We start from the raw sequence: 12,407 nt of genomic DNA, 5'->3' as shown, positions 1-12,407 counted from the left end.
GCGCCGCCCAGGCCCCGACCAGCCCCTGCGGGGGCGCCGCCAGGCACACACAGCTGACGTCCCCACGTGCCTTCCCGGGGCGGCCAGACGCCAGGGTCAGGACCCCGCAGACTCTACTGCGACTCAGCCTGCGCCCGCGGCCAGGACGGGCCCTGGGACAGAGTGACAGCCGGGGAGCCTCAGGTCACCAGGGTCTGTGCTAAGCGCCCTGGGAGGTCTGTGCCCCCTCTGTCCAGGGGGCCTGGGCTGCCCGGGCTCCGGGGCGCTTCCTCCCCTCCCCGCCCCGGGCCTGTGCGCCTGGGGCACAGAGGGCCCGCGGGGCGGTCAGCGTGGCCCCGGAGCGGACGTCAGGACAGCAGGCCCTTGCAGCTCTCACACCTGGGCCACCCTCACCGGGCGGGCTCAGCGTGCACACCCGGTGCTGCTGGATCCCTCGCACCAGAGTGTGGAGGGCACCCTGCACGCCCTGGAGAGTAGGGGCTGGGTGAGCGCGGGGCTCGGCCTGGGGGCAGGCAGCGCAGGGGACCGAGGGACCCCGGCCCCGTCCCCACCCCGACTCCCACACACACACACACACACACAGGCAGCCCCAGGGCTCCCCCCACGGGCAGCCGGCCCCTCAGGAGCTCCCCCCAGGGCGGCCCCGAGGTCTGGCTCCCCGCTGGAGAGGCATCGGGGAGAAGAGAAGCGGCCGGCGCTCGGCGGGGACCCGCTGCCACCCACGGGAATGTGGCCGAGCCGGACCTTCCAGCTCAGCCGACCCCCCGGCGGGACGGGACGGCACGGGACGGCACGGGACGGCACGAGGGGGCCCGGGTCGGCCGGGAGAACCCAGCTAGCCGCCCAGCGCCAGCACCGGAAATGATGGTGTTTCAACCGTTTCGGCGTCAGGACGACGCGGCCCGAGGATCAGATCGCGGCACGGCGACAGACAGGCACACACCCCAAACCCAACAAACGTCGGAATCCCCCGACTGTTGTCAGACAGCAGCCGGACGGTTACAGACGTGACGCTGGGGTCCCCGGTAGGACACACGGAGGACGCTCCAGACCACGGCTGCAGAGGCGCTGGAGGCCCGGGGATGCGCCTGCGGGTGCCCACGGGGAGCGCGGGGCGGCGGGAAGCACCCTACAGAGGGGGGCCCCTCCTGGGAAAGGACGCCGGGTCCCCGCGAAGGCTCCCGATGCTGACAGCTGTCCCCCTCTCCTTCAGCTTCTGGTTCCCCCCCGCCCCATTTTGCTCTTCCTGATTCTCCGTCGGCCTCCGCCCTGCATCCGAGCCACTGACCACACGGGCTTCTTTAGGACGTCGGGTCCCAAAAGGAGGCCGAGCTCTGGCTCCCGGGATCGGGAAGGACCATCGCCGAGGTTTATGCTGATCCCCCCGAGCTCGTGCCTTCCCGGCTCTTCTGTCCTGCAGAACGAGGGGAGGCACGGGCCTTACGGGGAAGGAGGCCCACTCCCACTCGGGCGGGACCGTCCCTCGTGGGGGACCCCGTCATCTGGGCCCGGGAGAGCGAGCGGGGCCATCAAGAACAGGTCGCAGGCTAGACATGGTCCGCTCTGAGGTTTGTCCTGAAGCGAGCACTCCCCTTCCACGTCACGCTGTCTTAGTTCATCCATTTATTGTTTGTTAAAGGTTTTACGTTTATGTCCTCTCTACACCCAACACGGAGTTCCAGCTCACAGTCCTGACATCAAGGTCCCCCGACCAGGCCGGCCAGGCACCCCAGGGCCATGTTTCTCATCTCTTTGCTGGCTCGCCTATCTCTGCACCCAGCTGGGACATCGAGTCCACGACGGGGGAGCTTTAGCTACCTCCGAACCCGCAAGAACCCGGAACGTTCTCGCTGTGTCCCCATCCTAGAACGACCTTCGCCGTCGAACAGCAACTCAAATAAATCGGCAGCCAGCCCAATGACTCCTGGTCAAGGAAACGGCCAACTTGTCACGTGTGTGGGCCCCGCTCCCTGGGCTCCCGGGGCTCCCGGGGAGGCTCCGCTTTCTTTAACATCGACCAAGGTCCCAATGACTCCACCGCACCTCGACGCCGGGGCTCAGTTTCTGCCCTGACACGACACAGGCAGCACGTCGGCTTCAGTTACTACCTGTCAATCAATCAAAGGGAGCCTGGCCGCTCTCGGGGTGGTTGGGGTGGTTGGTAAGAACACGCGACTCTTGTTCTTGGGGCGGAGAGTTCAAGCCCCATGTGGGTGTAGAGATGACAGAAAAATAAAATCTTAAAAAGAAAATCAGTCAGTCGGTCTGGGGGAGACACAGCCCCGGATCCCACAGGGGCAGGGAGCCAGCTGACGGGTCTACGCACACTATTAGAAGCAGCAGAGCACAAAGTCAGAACTTCCAGAAGTCTGCTAGAGGGGGGGACACGCCGGCCTCGACGGTGCTCGGGAGGCGAAGTGGGGGGCGGCCCCTGGAGCGACAGGGTGGGCTCAGGGTCCCCGGGGTCCCAAGGGCGGTGGCGCCAACGGTTCCCAGGCCCAGGAGCGGGGACCCCGGCCGAGGGCCGCGGGACTAGGGCCAGCTGTCTGCCCTGTGTGGCCACAAACTGCAAACCCCTGTGCGGTCACGGGGCCGCGTCCCTGGGCCGGGCCAGCAAAGGCCAGAAGTGGGAGGAGACCCTCCCGGGCGGGAGGAGCACGGGTCTCCCCCAGGGCAGCCCCTAAAACTTGGAGGTTTGAAACTCAGTCACTTGTCCGAGATAAAAAGAAAAAAAACAAAACAAAACAAAACTCGGACACAGGCAGGGTGAACGCAGGGTTCTGACAGAAACGGTGGAGACAAGAGGGCTTGATGGCACATCAGAAACTATATGCCAATAGGACAACCTACAAGAAATGGACACCATGACACTATATATAGAAAACTACAAAAATGAACAAACAAAAAAACGTTAGAACCGGTAAATGAATTCAGTAAAGTCACAGGATACATAATTAATGCACAGAATTCTGTTGCATTCCTATACCTCAGTAAGAAGGTAAGAAAAAGAGAAACTAAGACATTAATAAAAATAAACTTAAAATGAAACAAAAAATAGTATTATACTTAAGAAAAAACCTAAGGAAACAGCTATAAAAACTTACTCTGAAGACGATGATGGAAAGAAATCGATGACACAAAGAAACGGGAAGAGACACTCCACACTCGTGGACTGAAAGGGTACGAAGTGTCTTCACAACCGAGAGCAGCCCAGACATTCCTATAAACCCTATCAAAATGCCCCCAGCATTTCTCACAGAGCTAAGATAAATGATCTTCAACTTTGCATGGAACCTCAAAAGACCCCAGACAGGCGAAGCAGCCTTGCAAAAGAAAAGCAAAGTAGGAAGCTTCACATCGCTAGATTTCCAGTTATGTCACAAAACTGTTGTGATGAAGACAGTACGGTCCTGGCACGACAACGGACACACAGACCAAGAGCACAGAGCAGACCTCCCAGAAATGAACCCACAACTATGTCGTCGTTTAATCCTTGATAAAGCTGGAAAGAATATCCAGTGGGGAAAAAAATCTACAAATGGTGTTGGAAAAACTGGATAGACACAAGCCAAAGAATGAAATTTCTAGTTTTTGATTTTACTTTTGTGTGTGGCTAAATTCCTAGAAAATATATAACCTACCAAAACTGACACATAGAGAAATAGAAAATTTGAATAGACCAATTCTCAGCGAAGCTGTTGAGTAATAGAAAAAAAATTCCCAAAACGCAGAAGTCCACGACCAGATGGCTTCATGAGTGAATTCTATGAAACATTTAAAGAAGTATTAAAGCCTAGAAAGAGTATTATGCTAAGCACAATATGCCAACCCTAACCCTAACCCTAACCCTGACCCTGACCCTGACCCTGACCCTGACCCGGAAGCCTCCCCGCGGGTCCTGAGGAGGCCGGGCCCCTGTGGGCGTGGACGCGACCCCCACACGGCTGTTTCCCGTCTGTTGACTACGTGGGACTCCCAGCGCTGAGAGGGCACCTCCGTGGCTTGTTCCTGCTCTCGGGGGAGACGATTTCAGGTCGTCACCCTCGGGGATGACGTCAGCTGCGGGCCTTCCTACGCGGCCTCTCCTCTGTTGACAGACCTTTCCTAAAACCCCCTGTGCTTTTCATGCTTTGTTCTGTCAAATGCGTTTTCTGCGACTCTTGAGGGGATCGTCTCCTTTCTCTTTGTTTTTGTTGTTTTTTTAAAGATTTTATTTATATATCCTTGAGAGACACCGAGAGACGAGAGAGAGAGAGAGAGAGAGAGAGAGAGAGAGAGAGAGGCAGAGACACGGGCAGAGGGAGAAGAAGGCTCCGTGCAGGGAGCCCGATGTGGGACTCGATCCCGGGACTCCAGGATCACGCCCTGGGCCGAAGGGAAGGCAGGCGCTGAAGCGCTGAGCCCCGCCGCCCCCCTCCGCCCCGGGCCACCCCATGTCCTTTCTCTGGTTAACGGGATGGATCGTGCTGAGTGATCGGAGGGGCCGCGGGGGGCAGGTGGGCAACGTGGATGAACAAATAGGGAAAGCTACAAGCGTGTGGTTCTAAATAAAGGAATCCCGGAAATTTAGAGAGTACGGCCTGGCAATAGAGTCAGGACCGTGGGGACAACTCGGTACGGGGACAGACGGTGACGCCGCTTCTCGCGGGGAGAGCTGAGCGAGGCACAGAATTGTCAAGTCGCCAGCTGTAGCCCTGAAGCTACTGTCCCCTTGGGTGTCGACGGCACTTCAATAGATACCAAGGAAAAGGGGTTTCCGGTGGGAATCCCGGTGGGTCCGTGAAAGGCATTTACACGGTCGTGACGCACACGAAGGCGCCTCTGCAGAGGGGATCCAGATGCTCACGTGTCTTCATGTTAATGTTTAGAAGATGTACTTGGGAGACGGTGCGGGGGGCAGGGGCGGAGGGACAGGGGGAACCTGGAGCGGACTCCTCACCCACCGGAGACCGAGCCCCACCCGAGGCTCCACGCCACAACCTGGAGATCCTGGCTTGAGCCAAACTCAAGAGTCGACGTGGAACCGACGGACGGAACCACCCAGGAGCCCCTCAAATGCTCCTAACTGCAACCCCACGCTGTGAACCCTGGGGGGCGGAGGGGGGCATCTGTGACCCCCAGTCTGCCTTGAAGGGCGGGAGGCCTGCAGGGCCCGAGGATGGGAACTGAGGATGCGGGAGGCTGCCTGCATCGCCTTCCCGCCCGGCGTGGGGACAGGACCCTCCCCCGGGACCCTCGGCCACCAGGGTGAGGGCTGAGTGCTGATTGGACCCCGCCTGCCCACAGTGATGATGCGGGACCCCGCTCTGGGCGGAACTGTGGTGCCCCCGGGTTCCACCGCTGCCTGGTGCCCACTCTGCGTCCGCAGACCTTCGGAGGCACCGGTGCTCCGGATCTGGCTCGCAGCGACCCGACTCTCCTGCTCTCCCCAGTAGCCCAGGACTCGTCTCTCCTCAGTACCCCCACCCTCCCACTCTCCCCAGTACCCCGCTACTCCCACTCTCCCCAGTACCCCCACCCTCCCACTCTCCCCAGTACCCCCACCCTCCCACTCTCCCCAGTACCCCGCTACTCCCACTCTCCCCAGTACCCCCACCCTCCCACACTCCCCAGTACCCCAGTGCATAAAGAGGAGGCGCCCACACAGCGACAGGTCACAGGTGAGTGGCAGCTGATCCCTGATCCCCGCGGGCCACAGTGGGGCCTGTGGATCCGGGTGGGGGCACAGGCCTCCCGCGCTGGGGTCCACAACACCCCGACCCCCATGCGATGACCGTGAGCAGCTCCCACAGCCCTTCCACAGCCCCACGGGGTGAGAGCGGCCACCCTGCTGCCCCCCGTCCAGGGAAGGAGGCTGCAGTCGGAACTCAGGCAGCTCCCCCGGGACCCCCGCTCCCCTGTAAGCCCTCTGCTGTGCAGGCACCCAAGCCATGACCTTTCCAGCATGTCCTAGACGCATGGACCCCGACAGGGGTGACTGTCACCCCCCCATCCCGCCCTGTGCCCGCTGGGTCCCCCTGGCCCGTGAGCAGGCTTGCTCTTCAGGCTCCAAAGAACGTGGAGTCCCTCGTGCTCCCCCAGGGCCCCCCTCAGGCTATTCACACATCGCTGCCCTCAGGGTGGGGAGTTCGGTCGCACTCTTGCTGGCATCAGGTTTTAGTTTTGATGAAGTCCAGTCCGTCGCTTTCTCCCCTTGGTCGTGTGCTTGTGGAATCTCGGAGAAACCTTCCATTCCCGCCCCCCCGCCCCCCCAAGCCCGCAGGGACACTCGCTGGCCGGCCCACCCACCACCATCTCTGCGCCGGCCCCGGGCTGGGAGACGTCACCCCCGAGCATCAGGTGGGCAGTTCCCCGGAGCCCCTGGGTCCCCCGCCCGTGTGCTCCTGATACCGGGGTGGGAGCGCTCTGTGACCCCAGCGTGACGGCGTGCCCTGGGACAGTGGCTGGGAAGGTGGACTGTCGGTGGGCGACGGACAGACAGACAGGCAGCGAGGGCCCGTGTGTGATGCCTGTGCCCCTCGGGGCTACGGGGTTGTCTCCGGCTCCGGTCAGACAGAGGGGCGCCCGCCCACGGGGAGCACCCGGACGCATGTGTCCTCGGAAGGTTCTCACGCGCCGTCATCCTTGGATGTGTTTGGATTGCAGCACGATGCAGGAGGACCCGGAGACCCTGCTGGCCTTGCAAAGGGCCAATATCGTGGCCCAGTACCATCAGGTGAGGCCCAGAAGGGACCATAGACACTACACACCCACGACAGGGGGGACCGTACCTGCAAGAGCAGGGGAGGCTCAAGAGGGGATCAGAGCCAAGGATGAGCCAGGTCAGCCCAGGCAAGGACCACAGTCACCAGGAACAAGTGAGACCCTGGGGATGGTCCCGGTGTCAGTAGCAACTAAGGGTCCATCCTGGATCCTCGTCATTGGTAGCGGAGGAGCCCAGGCACCAGGTACAGGTGAGGCCCGGGTGGGGACCAGAGTCACCAGGTCCAGATGAAGACCACAGCTACCAGGTCCAGGTGAGCCCAGGTGGGGACCAGAGTCACCAGGTTCAGGTGAGGCCAAGGTGGGGACCACAGTCGCAGATCCACATGAGGCTCAGGTGGAGACCAGAGTCACCTGGGTGAAGCCCAGTTGGGGACTAGAGTCACCAGGCCTGGGTGAGGGCCAGGTAGGGATCAGAGTCACCAGGTCAAGTGAGGCCCAGGTGGGGACCACAGTCGCCGGGTCCGGGTGAGGCCCAGGGGGGGATCGTCACTGATAGACAGAAGCAGGTGAGGCTGCCAGGCTGCGCCCACTCTGGCGCCCGGCCAATCTCAGAGGGTCGGCGCTCCCTCAGGATCCAGGGGAGGGAGGAGCCCTTCTGCTCCCTCCTGTCTCTGTCCCCACTCCCCTGCTCTGATCGGTCCCCACCACGGAGCCCCCCTCTGTTGCAGGCGCCCCAAGCAGGGTCTCCGCAGGACCTGTCACTGTGCAAGGTCGCCGACCACCAGGGCTTTCTGCAGTGAGTCCCCTGGACACCCCTCATCCATCCCAGGGCGGGTGGCCTTTGCAGGAACACCTCTCTGGAGGCTGACCCCCCCGCCCCCAGGTCGGGACCTGGTCCCCTGGAGCCCTCTGAGGGCCATGTCTGCGCTGGGTTGCAGCTGAGACACCCCGGAGGCCGACCCGGGACGTGGGCAGGAAGGGAGCTGGGCCCGGGGGAGGCCCCTGGACACTCAGAGGAGGGGCCCCCACGCCTGCTTTGGGCAGGCCCAGGTGTCAGCCTGCTGCATCCGGGGGTGGTGGTGGGGTGGGGTGTCCAGTCCCTTCAGCAGGGGATCCCGCCCGTGAGGGGCTCTGGGGCCGGGGCGTGCTCTCCGTAGGGGGACGGCCTGGTCTGGGCCGAGTCCGCAGGGGTGCTCTCGCCCACACCCGAAGGCTGTTGCGGGGCTGCAGGTGGATGCCGGGGACCAGGCCAGCGCAGGGGGGGGGGGGGGGGCCGCAGAGGGAGGCCCCGACCAGGCAGGAGGAGGCAAGAGGAGGAGGGGGCTGCCCTGGGCGGGAAGGAGGGAGGGGACAGCCCAGTGGCCTAGGTCGCAGGGGACGAGGCTGATGGGTCAACAGCCCCACGAGAACCTGACGGACGCTGGAGACCCCAGGTGGGGCCCCCTCGGCCCTGCTCACGGCCCAGTGTCTGCTGGGATGGCTCAGGGGTGGTCGTGCTCAGGGGCTCCGACAGGACGGGAGGTGAAATGGGCCAGGGTGGCAGAGGGGACAGCAGAGAGGGGAGCCCGGGGACAGCAGGGGGACGGCCAGGGGGCAGGGGGAGGCCGGCTGGACGCTGGGCAGTCAGGCCCTGGGGAGGCGGGGGGACCTCAGCGGGACGGTCACGGGGCACCCGGGCCACGCTGACAGCTCTCGGGCTGGTCCATCGAGGAGGGGGGCAGGTCACCCCCTGGGGGCGCCGAGGGGTCCCCGCCCAGCCCACCACCGGCAAACACCCTCCTCAGACCCCCCAGACGCCGCCCCCGCCCGCCCTCAGGCCGCTGGCAGCCCCTGCCCTCCCCGGGGGAGCCCTGCCCTCCCCAGGACGCTGGGTGCAGACGGGGTGTGTGTGTGTGTGTGTGGCTGTGGGGCCGGGGCCTCAGGGCTCTGCGTCTCCTGCCTTCCAGGGACAGGGAGCTGCCCGACCCCAGCCCCCGCGAGGCCAAGGTGAGAGCCCGTCCTGGGCCCCGGGCAGGACGTGGGGGGGAGCTGGGGCCAGCTGTCTGCACCGCGTCCCCCAGGACATCCCCGGGCGTCTCCCCAGTCCCCCGTCCCAGCGCTGCACGGGCCGCCGGGAACGCACCCGAGACCCGGAGCCGCGGTCCGCGGGGGGCCCTGTGCCTTCCTGGCTCCTCCGGGTCCCGCGGGGCACTGGACGCGGCCCGAGCGCCCACCTCCCGCGGCGGGAGCCTCACCTGCGGCCCCCGCCTGTCCTCTCCCAGAAACTCCGCCAGGAGACCCGGCGCGCGGACAAATGGATAAAAATGCTCAAGCGATGGGACCACTACCTCCCCAGCGAGAAGGTGGGGCGCTGGGTGCCCCCGAGGGCTCTCCGTCCTGACGGGGCTGGGGGGCCGCCCTCAGTGTCCTCCTGCCCCGTCCTCGGGGGAGCCCCCTGCCTGGGGAGAGTCTGCTGGGAGCCCGGGCCTCCCTCCCCAGGCCCCGGGACGGCGGTGGGGGAGCGTCAGGTCGGGGCCAGGGTCCCTGCTCCTCGCGGGGGACGGGGGGGGGTTGGGGGGGGCCCAGATCCAGGGAGACCCAGCCTCTCTGCAGACACCCTGGAGCCGACGCCGGAACCTTCTAGATGCCTCGTGTTCCCTGGGCTCCAAGGGGCCGCCCTGGGCCCCTCTCACCAGCACTGCCTTCCTCCCCGCAGCTGCGACGCCGGGTGTACAAGGGGGTCCCGCCCCAGGTGCGGGGACAGGTGTGGCTGCGATTGCTGAACGTCGACCAGGTTAAGGCCAGCAATGCCGGGAAATACCAGGTGGGACCCGACCCGTCTACTCCCCGTGGACCCTCGGTCCCCTCCCTGCCCAGGGCTGACCCTCCGTGACCCCTCCCCACCCGGGGCTGAACTCCCGTGTCCCCTCCCCACCCGGGCTGATCCTCCACGTCCCCTCCCTGTCCAGGGCTGACCCTCAGTCCCCTCCCCGCCCACGACAGCTGGGCACAGGCCCTCACGCAGGCCCCGCGGGCACGGTGGGCACTCCCGCCGTCCCCGGCCTCCCAGGGGAAGGGTGGAGGTTCCTGCAGGACACACTCCCGTGGTGGCCCCGGGGCTCCCTGCCCAGGACGGCAGCTGCTGACAGGTCGGGGTCTGTGTCCCTGACGCCGGCTCCTCCTCCCGGGGTCTCCCCGCAGGCAATGAAGGAGGCGGCCCTGGTCTCCTCCCGGGACATCGTGCAGATCGACCTGGACGTCAACCGCACGTTCCGCAGTCACACCATGTTCTGGGACCGCTACGGGGTCGGGTGAGGCTGCTGGGCCAGCGGGGTTCGGGGGTCGGGGGCCCGGCCTGGGAGAGGCCCGGGGGCTTCTGTGCTGGGGACACGGGGTCTCCGAGGCCGGGGGGAGCGACGGCAGCAAACAACACACTGCCACGTGGTAGGGTGCTGGGGATGACCCCCGTGCCCCCAACCCCAGGGTCTCGGGGATGGGGAGGCCGCAGGACGGGGCCTCCAGGGGTCACCGTCTGAGCTGAACCCCAAGGGGGTGAGGGGCGGCCCCGTGAAGAGCAGGGGGCCGGGGTGGGGGCGTGGGGGGCACGAAGGGGACCTGGGGCCAGGGTGCATGGCCGCGGCTGGACCGGGACACGTGGACCCGACGAGGGTCGGACAGGTCAGGGTGACACCCACCCTCCGGTGCTTTATGTACTTCTGAATTCTGGGCATTTTGTTTTAGACAATTTGCACTTGGTGAGCACACACGGCATGACGCCGCCCCCCCCCCCCCCCCCCCCCCCCCGCCCCAGACGCCGCCCCGGTCCAGGCAGGCCCTGCGCGGAGCACACGGGGCCCCAGGGGCAGGGGCAGGGGTCACAGCAAACCCCAGACTGGGGTCGCGCCTTTATCTGTAGACGTCTCCGTGTGCACCTTAGAGAAGGGGGTGCCCTGTGTCCGCAGCCCCCCACCCCATCCCCTCACCCACCGCCCCCACGCCATCCCCCTGCATCACCCCCCACGCCATCCCCCACAACCCCAGACCCCCACCCCTACACTATCGGTCCCGCCCCCACCCCCACCCCACCCCACCCCCACGAGGACGCGGTGCAGCTGCCCCCTGTGGGACATGCTCAGCCTCCCCGGCCACCTTGGGGTTCTCTGGACGGCCTGCTCCCGTCAGAAGCCCGGGTGTCCCGCAGAGTCCCCAGGGGCCGCGGGGAGGTGGGGAAGGCAGGGAGCCCCCCGACAGGGGCTTGCAGGTGGGTGGAGCATAGGGTGCAGCTACCTGTGTGTGCAGCGGGCGGGGTGTGTGGGAGCCCGGGACCCCTGGGGTGACCTGCAGGGGCGCCAGGGGCGGGGCTGGGGATACGCCAGGCATGGGTGGCTGGGCTTCCCGGGCGGGCCGCTCGGACCGTCTCCCCACGAGAACTCGGTGCTCCTCCCTGCAGGGAACCTGCTGCCCCCCGGGGCCCCCGCGGCCCTCAGAGCGCGGCCGGGTCAGGCTGACCTGTGACCCCCGGCCCGGGGGGAGCCGGCCTCCAGCAGCCCGGGCCCGGGGGCCGCGGAGCCGGGGTGCAGACTCAGGCCGCCGTGCGGGGGGCATCGGGCGGCTCCTGGCAGCGCTGAGGGGGCCGCACCCCGTACCCCCCCGTGCTCAGATAGTGACCCCAGGGGTTCGCAGCCTGTATCGGGGTCACACCTGCACGACGTTCCCTGCTCTCCTCACGGCGGCTCAGACCTGGAGCCCCGAGATGCTCTGGGATGGGCGGGCCCGGGGTGCCCCCCACAGAGTCCAGCCCAGGGACACCTGGGAAGACCTGGGGGTGCGCTCAGGGCCACGGATGCCCCGGCTGCGTGGGCTCGGGGCAGGGGTCACGTGGGGCTGGTGGTGTTCCCGGGACACGGGGCCGGGCCAGGCCAGGGCAGCGGAGGAGAGGCGTCAGGGGCTGCGGGGACCGGGGCAGGGGGAGCGCTGGCTCCCATGGGGGCGTGCGGGGGGGGGGGGGGGCCGCTCCAGGGCTGGAGGCCCGGGGCGCTGGCGGCGCTGGGGGAGCCCGGAGCTGCACACCCCACGGCGGGAGCCGCTCGGAGGCGTCGGACACCCCAGGGTGCACTGAACCCCCGGCACGCTGCACGTGTGAGGTCGCCGCCTGTCCCCGTGCGCAGACCTGACCCCGGAGATCGGCCCCCGCGGAGGGGCCCTGCGGGCCGCGGGGCCTGCGGGGCCGGTGTCGGCACCTCGGCGGCCTCGCTGGGCGGGGGCTGACTGAGCAGAGCCCCCCGCTGTCCCCCCTCCTAGGCAGCGAGCCCTGTTCTGCGTACTGGCAGCCTACTCGCTGTACGACACGGTGAGTGTCCCTGCCCCCGCCTCCTGCCCCGCGGGCGGCCTTGTCCTGAGTGGTGGTGACCAGCGGGACTCACAGTTATGGCCCCGGCTCCACGGCCCCCGAGATGCCGGGGAGGGTCTCTCTCCTCCGGGATGGGCAGGGGGCGGGGTGCAGACCTCCCAGGGGAGGCAGGGCCTGCGTGCCCGAGGGCCGGGGCTGCCCGGGGCCCCCGCGTGCACCGCGGCCGTCCTAGAGCTCGGGTCTGGACCCTGACAGACGGCACTACCGACGAGAGCCCGGGCGGGGAAGGCTCCCACTCCCCCGAAGGGAACGAGGCCGAGGCGCCCAGGAGGCCGCCCCCTTCCACGGCGCATTCCAGAAGGGTCCCCGAGGA

This window comes from Vulpes vulpes, chromosome 3, assembly GCF_048418805.1.
Source record: "Vulpes vulpes isolate BD-2025 chromosome 3, VulVul3, whole genome shotgun sequence".
NCBI classification, from domain to species: Eukaryota; Metazoa; Chordata; class Mammalia; order Carnivora; family Canidae; genus Vulpes; species Vulpes vulpes.
Note: the sequence above shows the minus strand (reverse complement) of the source record.